The 18,358-nt window shown below is 39.3% G+C and overlaps 1 long non-coding RNA gene across 1 annotated transcript in view; it reads right to left on the bottom strand.

Annotated features, from left to right (window-relative positions):
* Window positions 1-18,358, bottom strand: part of LOC125325045 — a 66,597-nt gene that overhangs the window by 18,291 nt on the left and 29,948 nt on the right. The window contains exon 2 of the long non-coding RNA XR_007203188.1: window positions 13,791-13,861. This is a non-coding gene — a long non-coding RNA (uncharacterized LOC125325045). The remainder of the gene's footprint in view (window positions 1-13,790; window positions 13,862-18,358) is intronic.

The raw sequence follows: 18,358 nt of genomic DNA, 5'->3' as shown, positions 1-18,358 counted from the left end.
TTGATTTGGACCTATCTTTCTGGAAACTCTTACTTCAAGTCCGGTTACCCCCTGTTTAGCGAGAACAATACCCAAGCTCACGTGAAGACTCAGAGGTGGGGTGGAACAGCTAAGGCTCATATGGCACAGAGCAGAGTGGAGAGCTGGCTGCCAGGGGTTTCTCCAGGGCCACTGCCAAACTCCAGTGGTATTTTAGAGGCCTTGAAGTAGCCAAAGCTGAACCTGCTGTGAAACACTGAATGTGAAAACAAAAGGGCCAAACTCCTCCCAGAATCCAGTCCTGGGAAGCAGCTCAGAGCCTGAGTGAATGGGGGCATGGCTATACAAAGCATCCCAAGGCTCCCATCTCGCCGGTGCAGCTGCACAGGGAACAGAGGCATGAGCCCTGCTCTCCCTTCTCCCATGGGCACAGCAGGCTGGTCCAGAGCCACATCATCCCTTGGACTGGCCACAGCCTGGCCTCACAGTCCTAAGTCTGAGATGGCCACAGCCTTTGCCACCATGGCACCCAGGGGCAGCACTGCCGGAGTCACCTCCAGACAGGACACCCAGCACTCTGGAGCAAAAAGCAGTAGCCAAACAAGTTACAATCTTTACCATGATATTTCTTCTTTGAGGTTTTAAATCCGATTTAAACATGCAGTAGAGAGCGTTTATACTGCACGTGTCTCATATGGTTTCCTTTGTTCTCTTAAGTAACTACATAGTCAAGCACTAGGAGACATATCCTGAGCTGCAGAAAACTGAGGAATGGCACCACACACCAGTGAACCACCAGCCATTGGCATTTTCTAAACTTCACTCTGTGTTTCAACAATATTCTCTGCACATCTGAATTTAAGAACATCTACAGGCAATCTGCAGCCTGAAGATGAAAGGGAAAAAAAGTTTTCTTTGTGTCATTTCACTGCATTGTGAATGTTGCTAAATTCTTATACTAAAGAAAGGGTAAAACCCCTCCCAGTTCACCTTCTGTACACCTAATTGATTTCTGTATTTTTTATGTCTGTCCTTACTTATGTCCTACGTCATATAATTAATCTCTTTCATTCCTATATATCTTCATTTAGGAGCGTCTCTGCACTTTCAATTAATTACGATGTTTAAAATGAGAGTGTTCTTTTTCTAGGTAACTTTTCTGACAAAATATCTACTATGACAGAGTATATCACATATTACTCAAATTAAGGACAGAAAAACATTAGAGTATTTCTTACATACTTATGAAAAAAAATTTCCTTTTCTTATTTCCACCTCAGCCCCAGCTCTCTATTGCTGCCTTCCGTTGCAGTGTTTGGGAATAATGTCATCATTTCTCAAGCCCTTTTGCACCTGCCTCCTCCCTCTCTCAAAGTTCTCCACTTGGGAACCTACTTGGAGAACTTTGAGAATGCATTTTTTTACATGCACTTTTAAACTTACTTCCCAGGCTTTGCCAACTAATCGGTTTAACAAAATGATTTATCTCCTGTTTCAAAGGTAGAGCCTGTCATGCAGGAACCCATCCTACTTTTCATGTTCATCATCTGCACTAAAGATGTCAAACACAAATAGTTTTCAAATTTGCCAGCCTTTGGGAATTAGTTTTCTACCTTGGTGTGTTAGAAGACAATAGGCAACTTGGTCATCTTTTCACACACTACTCTTTTTTTATTAGGAATTTTATTTGGACTTTGCAAACTAAAAATCTTTGTATTTTTTTCAACTATAGAGCTGCTGCTGGAAAACTTGGAAAAAATTCACTCCTACTTTGAAGTTTAAAATCAGCTTTTAAGAATCTTGAATATGATTTTTTACTGCTAATAACCAAACTACTCACGTGCAGAAGTATGTTCTAAAATGCACATGTGGGCATGTAAATCTGTAAGGGAATGTGCACCACCCCTTCATTGCAACTTACAACACAGCTGCTGTAATTAAAATAATTACTAATTCTTCCATAAAGTTATCTTAATCTGTACTAGTTCCTTCTGTATATAAAAGGTGGTCAGTGACCTAACAACCACCTTCAAATGGTTTGATTAAATGCAGAAAACTTAAATGCAGCATCATCAAAATAACTTTTTTCTTTGAGAAAAGACCCCATGACTGGGGAAGAAACACAATTTATTTCCTATAGTTAAAACACAACTGCTTTTCAGCTGGGCTGTCTATTAAAAGTATTCTGTTTCCAGACACATATTATGTTAGAATTAACCTGAGGCAAATACCATCTTCAAAACAGTACTTCTAGATCTATAACAGAATAACAAGAGGAATTTTGTTTCATTTCTCCTTAAAATAACCCATTAATTTCATACAATCAATATAAAAATCCACAGTCTAAATGTACTTCCTTTATAAAGTCAATGCTCCCATATGAGCCACAGACAAGGACAAATTTATAAATCCTTCAGGACATCTTTTTACAACAGTTTTACTTTTTGTTCACAGAGGTGACATTACCCATTTAGCTTCGTTTTAAGCACTATTTCTTTCATACAGGCTTGTGAGTTGCTGGGCAAAAGATCCTTCTGGTTCTGAAGGAGAGTCAGTTGAAAAGCAGATATTCCTCACAGTTTTCCCCCCTGCCAAGAGTCATTAAACACAACCTGTGTCTCTGGACAATGAAACAGGAATGGGACAGAAAGCACTGGCCATAGTCAGTGTCATGCAATCAGTAACAGCACAAGGAAATCCCAGTGACTGTCTGTACAACCATCACAGTACAAACCCACTTCTATCCACAGCTGGTTTAAGAGCAATCGTTAGATTTGCAATTTTTTCCACCTCAACTCATGTAAAAATGGTGGCTTAAAAGACAGTAAGAAATACTGACCATTTAAAACATACAATGCAACATACAGCATGCTCCTTCTGTAAGCCTCCCTGAATCTTGATGCCACTGCTTGCTCTATGGATTATGCTCTGAACAAGCTGAAGGGGTGCTTTGGCAGGAGCAGAGCTGTTAGTGCAGACGCCAGAAAGGCACAACAGGCTGCCTTAACCAGGAGCAAAAGAGATTGAGACAGGAAGGATCCTCTCATTTCTGGCCCCTTTTATAGTGCTGCTGAGACACTTCCTGGTCTTGTCTTCCTGGGATGATTGCAAAGTAAGGAATGATTATCATTGCTGTTCTACAAATAAAAAGAGTGGCTATGGGCTTATATTTTAAAGGTACTTAGGTGCCTAAGGATGCAGATAGGCACCTACTGGTATTTTAGCTCTTAACCTAATTAGCAGATTTAGTTGCAAACTCTAGCCTTGGGCATCAGTGTTTGATAGCTGTGCTATCTATTGAATCACCAGGAATATCATTACAGCTGTCCTTCTGTGTTTCATGTTTAGTGCTTACATGTAACTTTAGTTAAATGGGAGAAGAGGAGAATAGGCCAAAACTGAGGGGAATAGGCTTAAAAGTGAACATGCATGAATAATTTGCACCAAAATATGTAACAGGCATTGGAGTTATGCCAAGACAGGATATTAAATACCGTAATTCAGATAGTTTAGTTGCCTGGTCTTATATCTCTTAATCACATACTACTTCTGTTACATTACAATTTCTCATTTCATTCTGAACTTCTATTTCATAATGCTCCAGCCTAAGACAAGCAAATATCTACATTCATTTCACTCTCAGATTATTATTTGTTATTTAATCTTTTTATATCGTGTCTTTATCTGAAGTTAAAAATATATGGTTAATTGCATTAGGCTGCACACCACAAATAGTATGTTTATACAGCTACAGAATTCTCTGTTAACAAATTGGGTGCTATTTAGAATTAAATGGGTTAGAAACATTTGCAAAACAGCTTCCAGTGACAGTACTGCATGGAGAGGTTGTTAACATGGATAGGAACTCTCAAATAGGTACCTTAAAGGAACCTAGAAACATTAATATTTCAAACTTCCCAAATCAAAATGAAATATTATAAGGCTAACACTTACTCTTCTATTTTTACAGGACTGCACATTCACAACGTGTATCAGATCTATATTTATGTCACTTCAAAAATAAAAAAATGGATAGCAAGTGTTTCCCACCTTGGTTTGCTTCACAGCTTCCACAGAATTGTTCAGTGTAATTAAAGAAGGATCACTTGGACTAAATGATAGTTGAGCCTCCTTTGTGACAGGAACTATTAACTAACTCTAATTCTGCTACACCAGGTGCCATGACATGAAATCCACTGGCCTCAGTGTGCAGTTCTCCTTGGTGTCACACGCTTGCTAGAGCTGGCAGCATTTCCCTTCTCCTGGGCAAGCTCAGAGCACAAGAAAATGCAATGCTACCTTTTAGTATTGAATAAAAGCTAATACTGACTTTAATACTGACTGTAAGGATTGAACAATGCCTATTAATAATGAATAAGGATTTTTCAGTTCAGTTTAAATTTAGATTAACCAGTTGCTGGTCCATCAATTCCAAGAGCCATTTAAAATAGGCAGGTGTCTGTCTTCTTTTGAACTTCACAATCACAGTCTAATCAATTAAAATAATGCTGGTAAGAAAGGAAAGTAATGCTCTCACAGAGGACAGCCATTGCAAGTTTCTGTCGTCAGACTACAATATTTGGGCTTTATTTGATGTGCATGTTTGGATAAGCAAACAACATCATAGAGAGATACTAAGACTTAGCTTTTTCTTTCTGCACCTTTTAAGTCTTACGGATATTTAGCTTTTCAAAACAGTTCTGTTATCCAAAAGTTAAGCTCCATGGCTATTCCACCTAAGCCCTGGTCAAAGGGATTCCCCTCTAAAACAAGACATGTTATCCTGGGGAAGTTTTCATTACTTCTCATGAAAAGACCTCTTTTCTCCTTACTTTTGCAGAATTTTGCAGCCTGGTAACACTGAGCCAATGCCTCTGATTTATCCAGCTCTTCCCTCTGCAGCTTACTACTTGTTCAACCTTATGAACAGATTAATTGCTACCCCCTGCAGGGCCACCTGGGCCAATTCTTGGACTGGGCCTTAGGACATGTTAAAGGATTAGCCTAATTGCCAAGACCTTTCAGGTGACCTTGGAACCTGATGCTTTTACCTGGAGTTACCTATGTGCATTCTTAAGAGTTCTCATCACACACAACTCCAATCATCATCTCCTTCAAGCCACATCTCAGCAACCCAACACCTGTCTCTTCAAGAACATCACAGTGCAGGCAAGACATACAGTCCTTTTATTTACTGGACCGTTATGCTCCCAGAGGAAAATACCACGTGTAAGAGAAATCTCTAAGGTACTAGAGAAAACACCAAGGGAAATGCCCCCAGTGACACTGGGGCAGGCCTCCCTCTTGCTATGAGAAGAGGGCTTATTGAAGCATGTAGTCACTGCATGGGCACTCTCTCTCCTGTGCACATGTACACATACACACACAATCTCCTTTTCCTTAGGGAAACAACTACCAGAGCCTTCTTATTACTGCAACCCTAGGGTATTTCACCATGTCCACAGCCATAGGGAGGAGGAGAGAAGATCCAGCAGGCAGGAATTGTGCAGCAAGATTGATTGATTGATTGATTTATTTTACAAACTCTTTTATAGACAAAGGATCAGCCACCCCTTGGGGGTGATTGGCTAAAATCCTAAAACATCCATTGTCAAAATATTTTTCTACTGTACTATAAACAAGACTTTACAAGGCTGCAGGTGTTTGGTTGTTTACATAACTCTGTTACCTCTTCTGTGAGAGAGAAAAGTCTCTCATGGGCTTAGAAAATAGCAAGAAAATCCCTGCTAGCAGCATTTTTGTATCCACACCTTCTTGGGTCAAAACTGCTGCCCACACCCAGCACTGCCATGTGACGCAAATCCGCTTGCACGCCACCTATATCTGAGCTCAGAGCAAGACAAAAAGCAGCTCCATGTGTTGTACTTATCTGACAATACTTTATTTCTAGCAGGTATAAAATCCAGCTGTGCTTGTTACTGGCTTGGTATGTCTCCTTTCCCATCACCTGCTAATCAGCAGGGCTTAGGTGAGTGGGCACCTCTATTTTTTGAACACAGAACAAAGAGTCCTGACCAAAGTCAGTCTTTGGTCAGCCTGTACAAAGACAGTGCTCCTCCCTTTGACTGGGGTCACTCCAGAAAGAGCAGGATATTCTTTGTAAGACCAAGTGAAGTGACAGAGAGAAGTCTTCCTGGCTCTAAGACAGCAGAGCACTCAAATATAGAGCATCTTGATTTACTGCTAGATTTGGTTTTGAACTGACAGTGCTGACACAGCAAAAAAAATTTTTTAAAATTCTCTTTAACAGGAGCACCCAAATGTGGCAGAGAATCATGTGTAAAGAATAAAACACAGGCCAGACTAAGTCTATGCAATCTCTTATACAGCTGTCAGATTTTTTCTTTCTGCTTCATGATTTACAACATCACGAACTGTGAAGCAGACATCACAACAACAAAGTTTGATGTTAAATGACTTTTCTGATTCCCCTTATCTCCCCTTATACTGGAAAGGCCATGTCTGTCTGTCACATAGCACTTTTCCCTCCCACAGGATCTCCAGAAAACAGCCTGAATGTATGCTTTAAAGCAGGAGAGCAGTGGCCAGGCAGCCAGTGCCCAGATGCGCACACAATACTCTGGTGAAACAGCTCTGCTACAACCTCCACAGTGCACAGGAAGGGAGGCCTCCTGCATTTGCTTTTTGTCATTAAGTTTCTGTGTGCAACCACCTAAAGTTATTTCATGATTGGCCAAGGCAGAGACTTCATACAGAGTCTTAGGCAGGTGTTGAAGGGCCACAGAGACCAAGGTATAGTGCATATTAGGAGCAGGGCATGGAGGAAAATCTTTTTGCTTATGGAGTTTTTGAGAATAGCAAAGATGTCTTACACTCAGCTTTTAATTTCTGATAGGAATTAAAATGCACTGCATTTGTTGGCAGGAGTTACCAACTTACTATCAGTTATAAAAACCACCTTTGCTCCTAAAATCAGCTGATGATGATAGAGGTGTCTGCTTCATTTGTTCACAACACATTGTTCATTGTTGAATATTACATTTTTCTGGGGGCTGCAGCTAGCAGTGATAAAAATGCCTATTTGCTTTGCACCCAAGTACTGCAATTTGGGTCAGACAGATACCTCTGGGGAAAGGTGCAACGTACAGGAATCTCTCCATTTCTGAGTTGCACAGACTGTTCAATGGTTGAAAGACTGCAGAGTGCAGGTGAGACAGGAGGGAGAATGACAAACACAGCATGCAGACAGTCCACAGCATAAAGAGAAACAGAATATCCAGGCCCCAGGTGTGAGAGAATGTCTGACTTTTCTCTGAGGACCCTACATTGTCATGTCAAAATCATAACCCAAAAAGCCATTGGAAGTTGCTGAATGGAGAACAATCTGAGGCAGGAGACTTGTCTTTCACTGACACTCTAAATGAAGTGGAGATGTGTTTCCAAACCATTTATTTTTATCCAGTCTCAACCAGGAGACCTCAGCAGTTTTGTGGCTTTGTATGACAACAACTTACGGTTTTAGGTCGTCTCCAAACGATATTGAGTTTGGGATGCAGTTTGCATCACTGTGAGCACATTTTAAAAGAAAGATGCAGGAAGATACACTTCACAGCTCTGGCTGGCACAAGTTTTCCTTGGCAACTCCTTAAAGAAAAATGGCAGCCAGTGCCCAGGTCTCACTGTCAGAGACATTTCTGAGACAGCAATTGATTGTTCTTGGTCTTAGACTAAGCAAAATGTTCATTTAAGATAATTACAGCTAAACATGAAAACAAGTGTAATTCTACCAGCCTGGATAGTCCCACACAGAGGGCAGCAGGGTGGGATGGGAAAAAATACTTAGTCATAGCATTCTGATCTGAGCATTCACAGCAAGATGGGAAATGAAACACCAAAATGGAGACCTGGCAGGCTAATGCCACAATTCCAGAGACAGATGAGAAGCTTCAAGGTTGTGAACAAGCTCCATGTTGTTCTCATTTCCCATTCTGGCTCTTCAGTGGCTGAATTGAGCATTAAACCCAGCAAACAACCTCATGAGACTGACTCTCAGATATGGCAGCTGGTGACAGACAGCACTGGGTGAGTACAGACAGGATACTGATACCAGATGCAGACAGAATGGCAGGCATGGCAGGCACCATCTTGAACTTCTTTTTCTTTGGGGTGTGTGGCAGATTTGGAGCTGCTCGGTAGTTATTTAAGAACACCATGCACTAATTTAGTCATCAGAATGTTTTTTTCTACAGCTGTGGTGGTTTCATTCAGTCACAGTCTGTCTGGACAAGTAGGCAGGAAGGAAGAGCTTGGCAAAATACGTGACACTTCTTAAAGATTTAAAAGTCCATGCCAAAAAGAGGTAGTTCTGGTTTCTTTTCCAGCAACCTATAAAACCAGCTCTGACCTGGACAGACAAAGCACACAAATATTGCAGGATGTTAAGAATGAAGATGAGCTCTAACAAAAAGAGCCTCATGCTCTTAAAACTGTGCTTTATTTACTAATAGGAGAAATTAATTATTAAGTAATATTATTTATGCAAATTTTTTATTATGTAATTCCCTCCTTACCCTGCTGCTGTACAAGATATTTCATGTCAAACATGCCTTCTTCAAACACAGTGCAGATTCCCCAAAAGAAGACCTGTGAGTAACTAATGGCAGCCAGAAACATCAGATAGCAGATCTGATGAAGAGAATTGAAATTCTACTTTGAGGTATAAAATAGTCACAACTTCTCCACTGAGACTAAGACTTACGCAGTTGCCTTTCAGCCAGCTCTTCCCTGCAGTTAAATGTAGGTAACATGTGACTACAATGTTATGCACCCTTAGCATTCCCTAAAACTACGTGCGAAACATGGATGGTAAGGAATAGGAGACAGCCTGCAGCTCCTACTGTGGTGGCATCAACCTCGGCCCAGCACTCAGAGCAATCCTACAGAAGAAACCCAGACCTCTGATGCAGATTAGCACTGTGGTCCCTTCCCATCACTTTTTCAGAGTTCACCTTTCTCTCAGTTGGTGGGAGCATTAATGTAAGATAAAAACTCATCAGAGCATGAAATAGTAGAGTTATGAAGGCTAATGCACGCAACGAGTTCTCTTCACTGAAGACAGCACTATTACAGGTATTCACTCTGAGGTACCAGTAACCTCATTTTGTCTTTTGAAAATTCCCACTGTGTTTCATTTCTTTGCTCACTGTGAACTTTATACTAATGGACTCATAAGAGTTACACAGTCCACAGGATCTAGATGCAATTTCTTCTTTTAGAGAGATTACAACAAAAATGGAAGCAGTCAGTCTCTCCCTAAGACAAGGACTCTTCTCCTCAGACCTCATGACTTGTAATGCTGTATGAAGCCCTACTGAACTTTTCTTCTCCTTACTTTCCTAGGTTGATCAAAATGCAGCTCTTGGAAGCTTCTTTCTAAAGCCCCAGATAAGAAACTTACTTTAACCAAACTCTCAAAAATGCTAACGGAAGTCATTCAGTTAGTGCAGAACAAAGTTAAAAAGCAGGCAAAAATGGACATAAACCATCATTAACTGACTACAATAAGAGATTTCCTCTGCAGTGACAGGAGGCACTGCTAGGAAGGTGCACCATGTCTGGAGGTAAATCACACACAAGAGTTATAGTAAAGATTACAGCCAAACAGAGGTGCCAAAAAATGCAATTAGCTGGAACTTCCTAAGCACCAGGGACAATGCTTTCAGAATAGCACAAAATAAGTGCTAAAGATAAGGACCCTTGGCTAAAATATGTGGTCATTCAAAAGACTACACTGAAGGGTAAAGGAACCAGTGCTGGTGTCACTTACCTCCTTTACGCTTAGGTCGAGGCAGGCCCCTTAGGAAGTTTTGACATTATATTGGCAAGATAGGAATAACAAACATACCCTTTGGTTTTGCCATCTACTATTTTAATGCAGGTATAGTCTTAATGACAAGAACATGCATCCTGCTATATGTGACTTCACTCTGAGTCTGCCATTTCACTCACATTAAATTTATAAATGTATGCTTCAGCAGATTCTAATGGATCTTCTGCCATTACATGCAGTGCCTTAGATTTTTATTTTCAATCAGCTCCTGCTTTTCCAGGAGTTAGGCTGGTATAAGGCTTACTTTCTGATATGCTTTGCAGGACGACAGCTGGGTAGACGTTATCACACACGTTGCCCTTTTTTACTGGTTGAGTATCAGAGGAGTTTATGCAATACATATTCTGAGAGAGGAGTCACAGATCTCTATTATTTAACTAGGAAAATTCTTTTCTTGTATTCGCTCAGGTCTCTGTCAGGATACAGTAGTTTGGTAACTGCTGAATTCTTTTCCACGTGTTTACCTAGCCTTTCAAGGTAACAACAGTACATGGTAACTTTTTCACAGGTGAGATAATAAGATGTCAAAATATGAAGTCTGCAGCACCTGAGTGAACAAAGAACAGAAAGGAGGCCTTTCTTACATTCCTTCTCCTCCAACAAAGAAGCTGCAGCTTTTGCATTTTGCTAACTCCCTCCACCAGCCCAAGACTTGCCACCACTGGCTGTGCATGAGCACATGGCTGTGGGTTTCAGCTGATGGACCCAATGAATGGCTTGCAGTTCATCTGAAGTGGAAAACAATAATAGGGAGCTAATTTTGATAAGAGAATGAGTTTAAAGGTCTCTGGAGCAGGAAAAGAATGTAAGCAAAGAGACAGGAATGAGACAAGGAAATTATTATGAATGTTCTGAAAAAGAAAATACAAAGCTCCTCAGGAAGGGGAAGGTTATGTGAGAGTGAGGACAGGGGAGGAAGCAAGGGAACACACTGGAAAAAAACACTGGAAAAGACTTCTGAAAAAGCAAAGGAAAGGAAAAATGGTAAGTTTACAGCTTTCCTTCTTAGATGAACATTCTATTCCCTCTACTGTTAACTTTTTAATATTTTCAGTATTTATATTGGCTGCAAAAGAATTCTTGAAGTTCTTCGAGCCTGCCACTATGACAGAATAGATAGGAGAGAGAATCCCTCAACAAGTGACAGGATCAACATCACAGCTTATAATCATATTCCATCAACAGCTTCAAAAAGGCTTTACCATGTCTTTCTTTTGACTTGCTAAAAGCCAAACAAATTAAACCCAGCACCTGTCCTAGAAAGACAGAACCTACAAACAGCAGCAGCAGCCCAGTAAAGTGTATGTGGCTGAGAAAATGACCAGAGATTGAGCAAAACCAGGTCATCTTCAATTTACCAGTTCACTGGTCTCTAGGTGTCAACATCCCTGATATGTTTATTAAGCCAACAACCAGTCTTGCAATCCATTAGCTACATTTCTTCGAATTTCTTGCACTGAAACGTGTAATTAATAGTGTGTGGATGTTGCATTATTTGTTCTGCAGTCACAAGAGCTAATCCATTTCTGTGTTCTAGTTAGCTAGCCTAGGAATGTCTGTATATGTTGGTCATCTAATGCTAAGCAATTGAGTTATTGACATTTAGAGGCACCACAAAAGACTTTTGTAACTCAAAAAATCTGTTCCTGTAAGTACTTTAAAACAGCTGACCTCAAAGCAAGCAATTGCACGAGTCCAAAAGAAAACAGAGTAAGAGAAGGCTAGCTGGAAATTTCAACCACCTTGTCATCTTCTCACAATTCTTGATGTTACTGTAACTCTTCCAGAAACACACCATAAAAATCAGGCAAGTGTGAACAGGTGTGTGGTGTATTTTAAACCCTTGTCAATATCCTGGTTACTGAGCTGGAATCCCAAACAGCCCGAACCCTGTGACCTCAGGGGTCACAGTGCCCCCTGAGTTACTCAGTTCAGTATGAACCATTTCTACCAACTTCATTATCCATGGGATCACTCATGAATCAAGACAACACTCATCCTGCTTTTGGAAACGGCTTTGGTCTTCTCCTGGGGTAAGAACAGCATGATACCCTTGACAATGGAGTCAGACCACCTGACCACTTCCAGAAACCCTTTCTACCAGCCAGTGACTGCCAGTGCAAATGCCACACCACAGTATGGATGTATCTCCAACATCCGTCATAGATGGCAGTACAGCTTGGAATACAAAAGGGATGTCTACAAGACTGAATACATGCCACTGAGCCAATATGAATTCCATCACCACGGAAACCAGGCACTCTTGAAGAGTGAAACATGTCCAAACATTTACTTGATCTTATAAGCATACATATGTAGATTTCAAGTACAAGCAAAATCTGCATTTTGCATTGCTGCTATTCTTCCAGCTGAGGATAACAACTAAGGATAAACCAGGAAAAAGATGAGAATACAGAGGAAAAACTAGGAGAGAATATTGATTTTGGACTATATGACGTAAGTACAAGCAATTTTACTGAGATTTACAACTTATTAAAACAACCAAGTGGAAGCATAACTGAGAGCCTGAACCTAAAAATTATCAAAGTAGGATTCATCATGTGGATCAGCCAAAAGCTGGGCATTTAAATTCTCCTTTATACTTAGGCACCTATTCCAAGCCAGTCATTCCAACTCCTTCTGTAGCCAGCCATTCCAAAGGCAACCTCATTCTGCCTACGGAGAGAGCACCTGCTTTAGGATGGTCCCGGGAGGCACCAAACTCTCAGAGGGCTAAAACCACGCAACAGGAACCTGAGGCTTGCTATTGCTATGGCAGTTCATCACTCCCCTAACTTCCCTACGTGACTGTCAGGACACAGCGAAAGCCTACATCCAGTTGGAGGCATCTGGGGTGGCCAGATTCCAAAATCTGACTTGCTGATCACCAGACCAAGCCTTTCTCAAAAAATCTTTAATTGAAAAATACAGAAAAGATATTTACAGAGCTATAGGATTATGACGCATTGACCTTTTCTTTTTTAACAAAATGAGAGTGAAGTTTAATTTATTTATGTATGCTTTATTCTGGTTTAACATTAAAATATTTTATCTTCTTCATCTGGTTTAAAAATGAAGAACAAAAAGGTATATGCGAGTCTGGAAAACAACCTCTGCACATATTCTATGATGATAATCAAATCTGTTGGTTTGTTGTTCAGGCATATAATTTTAGAAAGGGATATTCATGGAAAAAAAATCAACTGGGAGAGGAACATGACTAAAAGTTCTGAGAAAAATGTAGTTTGTGAAAAAGATGTTTTATGTCTTCTTTACAAGGGAAATGAACCACAAGAAAGACACAAACTTTATATTACATTAAATTTTGTAATACACTGCATGAGAAATAGTTTTGTTAAATGAGGCATTAAAAAAAAGAAGAAAAAAGATAATACTTCATGGCCACTCCATCAAAAGCTGATGCATAATTAGAGAAAAGGCACAGTAAGACATGAATTTCATGGCAAAAGAAGAAAATAATGCAATGAAAAAGTCTGTAGGCATGTGTGTGAATGTTAGCCAATTCCTCCACCTAGCTCAAATTTGTATCTGCTTGAATTTGCAGAGCCCTTTTTCTCTACAAATAAAACAAGAGGCACCTTTCTCTCCTTTTTATTTTCTGTATCCATTGAATTGAATTGTAATAGATTACTTAAAAAAAATTTAGATTCTCATCTAGCTTTCTAAGCAATTAACTCTTTTCAGAGCCAAATTATAACATTATAGCAAGAATATTCTGCATATAAGCAGGCCTACACATCAGCTCTTGGATGGGCCATTGAGTCCCAGGTTAGGGACAAGCTCTAGGTGACACTGCTCCAGGACTGCCACCTCCAGCAAGGGTTGGATACACATTTCTGGCAGAAATGGTGGTGTCACACCGCCCCTGCTCTAAGGGGACAGGAGGCTCTGAGACAGGTTTCTGGGATATGGAACATACCCGCCAACACAGTGAAACCCAGGCACAGCTTCCTGGCGTTTGCATGGTGCTGACCAGTCCTAATTCAGGGCCTAAGAAACACAAGCAAACAGCAAAAACTGCCATCAGTGTCCACATCTGCAATGTTTGAACACAAAGAGGTCTTTTCCTTGTCACCCTACAATCACCTGGCCCTAAGGGCTCTTTGTCACAGTCTGTTCCATGGCAGGAAAGACAAGAGCATGCAGACCTCACCTAGGCTCGTCCAGTGGAACAGTGAGATCTGGGAACAAGAATGAAACCTATGTGTGACTGAAGCATCCTGCCAAACACTGTCTATCACCCTGGCACTGTATGTTACCATGAATTTTTGTATACTTAATAAAGAATTTCTAGCCAATATACCCATCTGTTATGGAAGGGAAAATAATCCCAAAACAAATAAGACAAGCAAAATATGCTTGCAAAGCAATAATAAATTTGGGGTTCTGTAACTATGACATTAAATGAATATTTAAACTAAAAATAACTTCTTGTTGTGCATTATCAAGTGAGATTAAATATTTAATGAGCAGTTGTTGCACAAAATCATAAGTCTCTCTAAAGATCAAAGCAAATTATACAAAGTTTAACGTATTTTAAAATAAAGGTATGTTGAAAGTAGTTACTTAAAAAGAAAAGCAGTCCTAACTATAAAAACTCAGAACTTGAAACAGCCTGGTATGTATTATAATATGTATTATAATTTAATCCTGACATAGGAGATGAAAAGCTATTGCCACAAGATTTATCTGTGGTGACAAACCTTCAGATCTGAAGTCAGAGTTGTTCTCAGACAATGGAGTGGAACAAAAGGCAATGTCTGCGGCCTGGACAATCTGCTCATGACAGCCACAAAACCAATTTGCTACAGACACCTTCCTTCCTCTGCTGCTGAACATACTGGTCACTGTCTAAACTGGGCCCCAAAACTCCTGGAAATGTAAGCAATATGCAACCAATATTTAAATAATATTAAATAAAAATAATGGAAGACTACTCAAATTAAATTTGTGGGGTGAACATTTAAGATTGCTGTATTTGCTCAAAGTTTTTTTATTTTACTGAATTCAAGCTCTAAACCAAAATGTTTTCTTTACAGAAGACACTTGACTTGGCTAAAAGCACTTAGGTCTCACCTGTGGAAAGTACTGTGAGCCCAAATAAAGACATTACTTTATCTTCCAAGGGGCAATGAACTTGTAGTCAATTTAGAGGTGAAAAATATATACTGAAGGAATATTTTTGTATTTGGTAAAGCTATGTATCTTGTAAAATTAAATATCTAAATCAAATTCTTAAATATTGATCTTACATAAGAAGAACTTAACAGTTAATACTAAAATGATACTACATCTGAATGAAACCCTCTGTAAATATTTGTACTATTATAAGTCATAAAAAATACATGCCCTGTATTAACTTTGTACAAAGTAGTGAAATATTTGCAGGATAATGAGCTCTTTTCAGTGTAAACCACTAAAATGCATCAGACTAATTCATCTCTTTTGGATACTATACCATACAGAACAGGAGTTGTGGAATACATTTTTACCCTCCTGAAAGTCTGTAAGAATCTCTCATTGCCACTTGCAGTCATTCTCCAGCACAAAGTTAATTAGGAAGGGCTAGCTTACATTTCACTTCTTTTTAATTAAAGAAAATAAATGTTATTTCCTAGGCAGGTCAACACAAAAGAAAATCCTAAAGTTAATAGCTATTATAGTTAAATCTGTCAGGCAAAACCACTTTGTTATGGCAAAAATCCCTTTCTGATATCCATGTGATACAAACAAAGACATCTATATATCATGAATAAACCATGAGAATGTTGATGGAACTAGAATGGCTCCAGGGTATCACCAGATATCCATTCTAGGTTCCTCGTGCTACACAAGCTGTGTAAATCTGAATGAAAAACCTTGAGGGAGTTGGCAGCTCATATTCAGATGCAACATCTCATGTTTCAGTTTATATGCCCACTGCCCCTTGTCCTCTCTGGGCACCACTGAAGAGAATCTGGTCCCATCCTCTTGATACCCACCCTTCAGATGCTTTTATGCATTCATAAGATCCCCTCTCATTTGTTTCTTCTCCAGGATAAAAAGGCCCAGCTCATTTCTCATTTCTCTTATTTGTGCTTTTACTAAAAAATAAAGTGTAAAGGAATTGTTGAAACAAATTATAGGAAAAATCCTGACCTATGCAAAAGGCTGGTGAAAGATATCCAATACTACCTTAAACCCTTTTGCTAGAATACTCAAAAATCTCCTGAGGGTCTGTGAGAGAAGTGCCTACAGACTGCAAACCATTTGGAAGGAAAAGCCTGGACATTTCTCAAGAATAAACTGCACAAAGGCCCCTAAAGAAAAGGAAAGAAGTCCTCTTCATGCATTTTGAGTTCCCACTTCTACAATAAAGACTGTAAAAAACCACTACTGGTTCAACTTGCTGCCATGAAAACTGCACTGGGTAGCTCTGATTTTAACACATAAAGGAAAAGTTAAATTCGACTTGTTTTCACCTGATGTAAAGAGAAGTCTTGCTCTGGCACTCAATCCATCACTATACTTCCACAAAAATTAGTTTCAAGAGTCCTCTGTAAAACCTGTCACCATTTCCTCACATTACATTTTTAGTGTGAAAAACACATAACAAAGGAAGTTACTTCAAACATGTTATAGTGAAAAGTGAAAGGACAATAGAAAAGGAGAGAATCAATATTATTGAAAACATAGTACTGCAAGATAGTGTCTAGCTTAATAAAAAGCAATTTATGTGACCTGTTTAATTACTGGGTTTGAGGCACTGGTATCAGTTTATTATGTTAAAGCCATCTGTATATAAAAAAAGCATGTTCAACAACACAAACTGGATACATAGTTAAAACACAGAAACCTGGTTGGTCCTGCCTTTGCTTTACAGTATCTAACCATGAATGATCCCACATGAAGGAAACATTTCCCGAGCTACCCCCATACCTGCCCAAAAGCAGCCATCAAATACCCAGGGCGGCTGGGTATATATTCCCTGCTGTAGGAATACTCTGCCCACTGCCCACTCAGACCAGTGACCTGCGTGCCTGTTTCCCCTTTCTCATGTGACACACAACAGAATACAGGTATTCCTACATGCTGACTTTAAGAAATCCAAAAAAAACCCCAACCCCAAGCCTCTCTAATCTCTATAAAGTAAAACTGTGAGCCTTCAATAGGATTCATGCTCATGGTGTTAAAAGACAAAACAAAAAAGTACAAATTTAGCTTTGGCATTTTCTTTCATGAGACTTGGAAGAGCTCAATATAAATGAAAACTGGTTTTATTTCCAATGACCACAGAAAGTTTTGCTCTAAAATCTCACAGTTGTGTGCGTGCAGGAGTCTTGCCTCCTTGCCTCTCATATAGTGAATAAATTGTTCAGACTTCAGATTGCTATAGAGAAATACAGCATCTGTAATTGCTATCAAGGTCAATGAGAAAAGGGTAAGTGCTTAAGTGATGGATATATAATTTACATCACCCTGGAGCAATGTTACCGTGAATTTTCAACCTGTTTGTTTAATGTTTATTCAAATGCTGCTGTCGTGAAAAATTATCACCTGAGTCTATTTGACAAAAATTTCTTCAAATACATACAAAAATACTTCAAATACATGTGTTGCCTTTTTTCTAACCATCTACATCAAGATTTAGAAGAACTGGATTTCAAATAACTAAAATCACCTTCCCTTTCAAAATATGAACAATGCCAAGATGCTCCAAGTTGAAAATGACAAAAATGTAGAACCGTAAATAATAACTTTATTTCCTCACAATTTGGGGGCATGTTTTTTGTGCAATTAGTTAACTGTTGTTAACATTTATTGAATTAAGGCGAAACATCTTAATTCCAATACACAATCTTCAAAGTTCAGTCTCTGGACTACATCTGTTACCAAAATGCTGCTAAGAGAAAGCAGATTTGTTTCGGTTAGCCAGGAATGTGTTCCCACTGGATTTCAGTTACAAGGTTGCATAGGTAGTGAAATGACAGATATTTGTGATGAGGAATTTTGACCCAAATGTACTTTATGTACTTTAAATTGCTTTATTTATCATTCCTATTTAACATCTCCTTAAAGCCACTTGGCATAGTTCTGAGATCAAAGTGACCTTTTGCTAAAGAGCAAAATTGATGCATAGTTCATTAACCAAACCAGAAAACCACTACTCTTTATGATAGGAGAAATGCACAAATACCAAATTCACCTTCTTTCTTTGTTTCCTTCACACCTCTAATAAGAAAGCACACAGCAGCAGGACTATGCTAAGTTTATCGTAAGTGCAGGAAAAGAAACAGAAGTTACAGAATGTTCCCTTTTACATCTCACAGCTTTGACGTAGGAAAGCAAATCAGCCTTTTATTCTGAAGGTATTTATTTTGCCTAAGAAATATATTCTCCACACACCAAAGATGACATTACCTGCCTCAGAAAAAGATGTCTTGTCAAGCTCGCCAAGAAATCTATTTCAACTCATGTACCTGACTACCTGTTAGGAGCAAGACTGAC

This window comes from Corvus hawaiiensis, chromosome 4 (genome assembly GCF_020740725.1).
Source record: "Corvus hawaiiensis isolate bCorHaw1 chromosome 4, bCorHaw1.pri.cur, whole genome shotgun sequence".
NCBI classification, from domain to species: domain Eukaryota; kingdom Metazoa; phylum Chordata; class Aves; order Passeriformes; family Corvidae; genus Corvus; species Corvus hawaiiensis.
The sequence above is the reverse complement of the archived record's forward strand: the minus strand, read 5'-3'. Positions and strand labels throughout refer to the sequence as shown.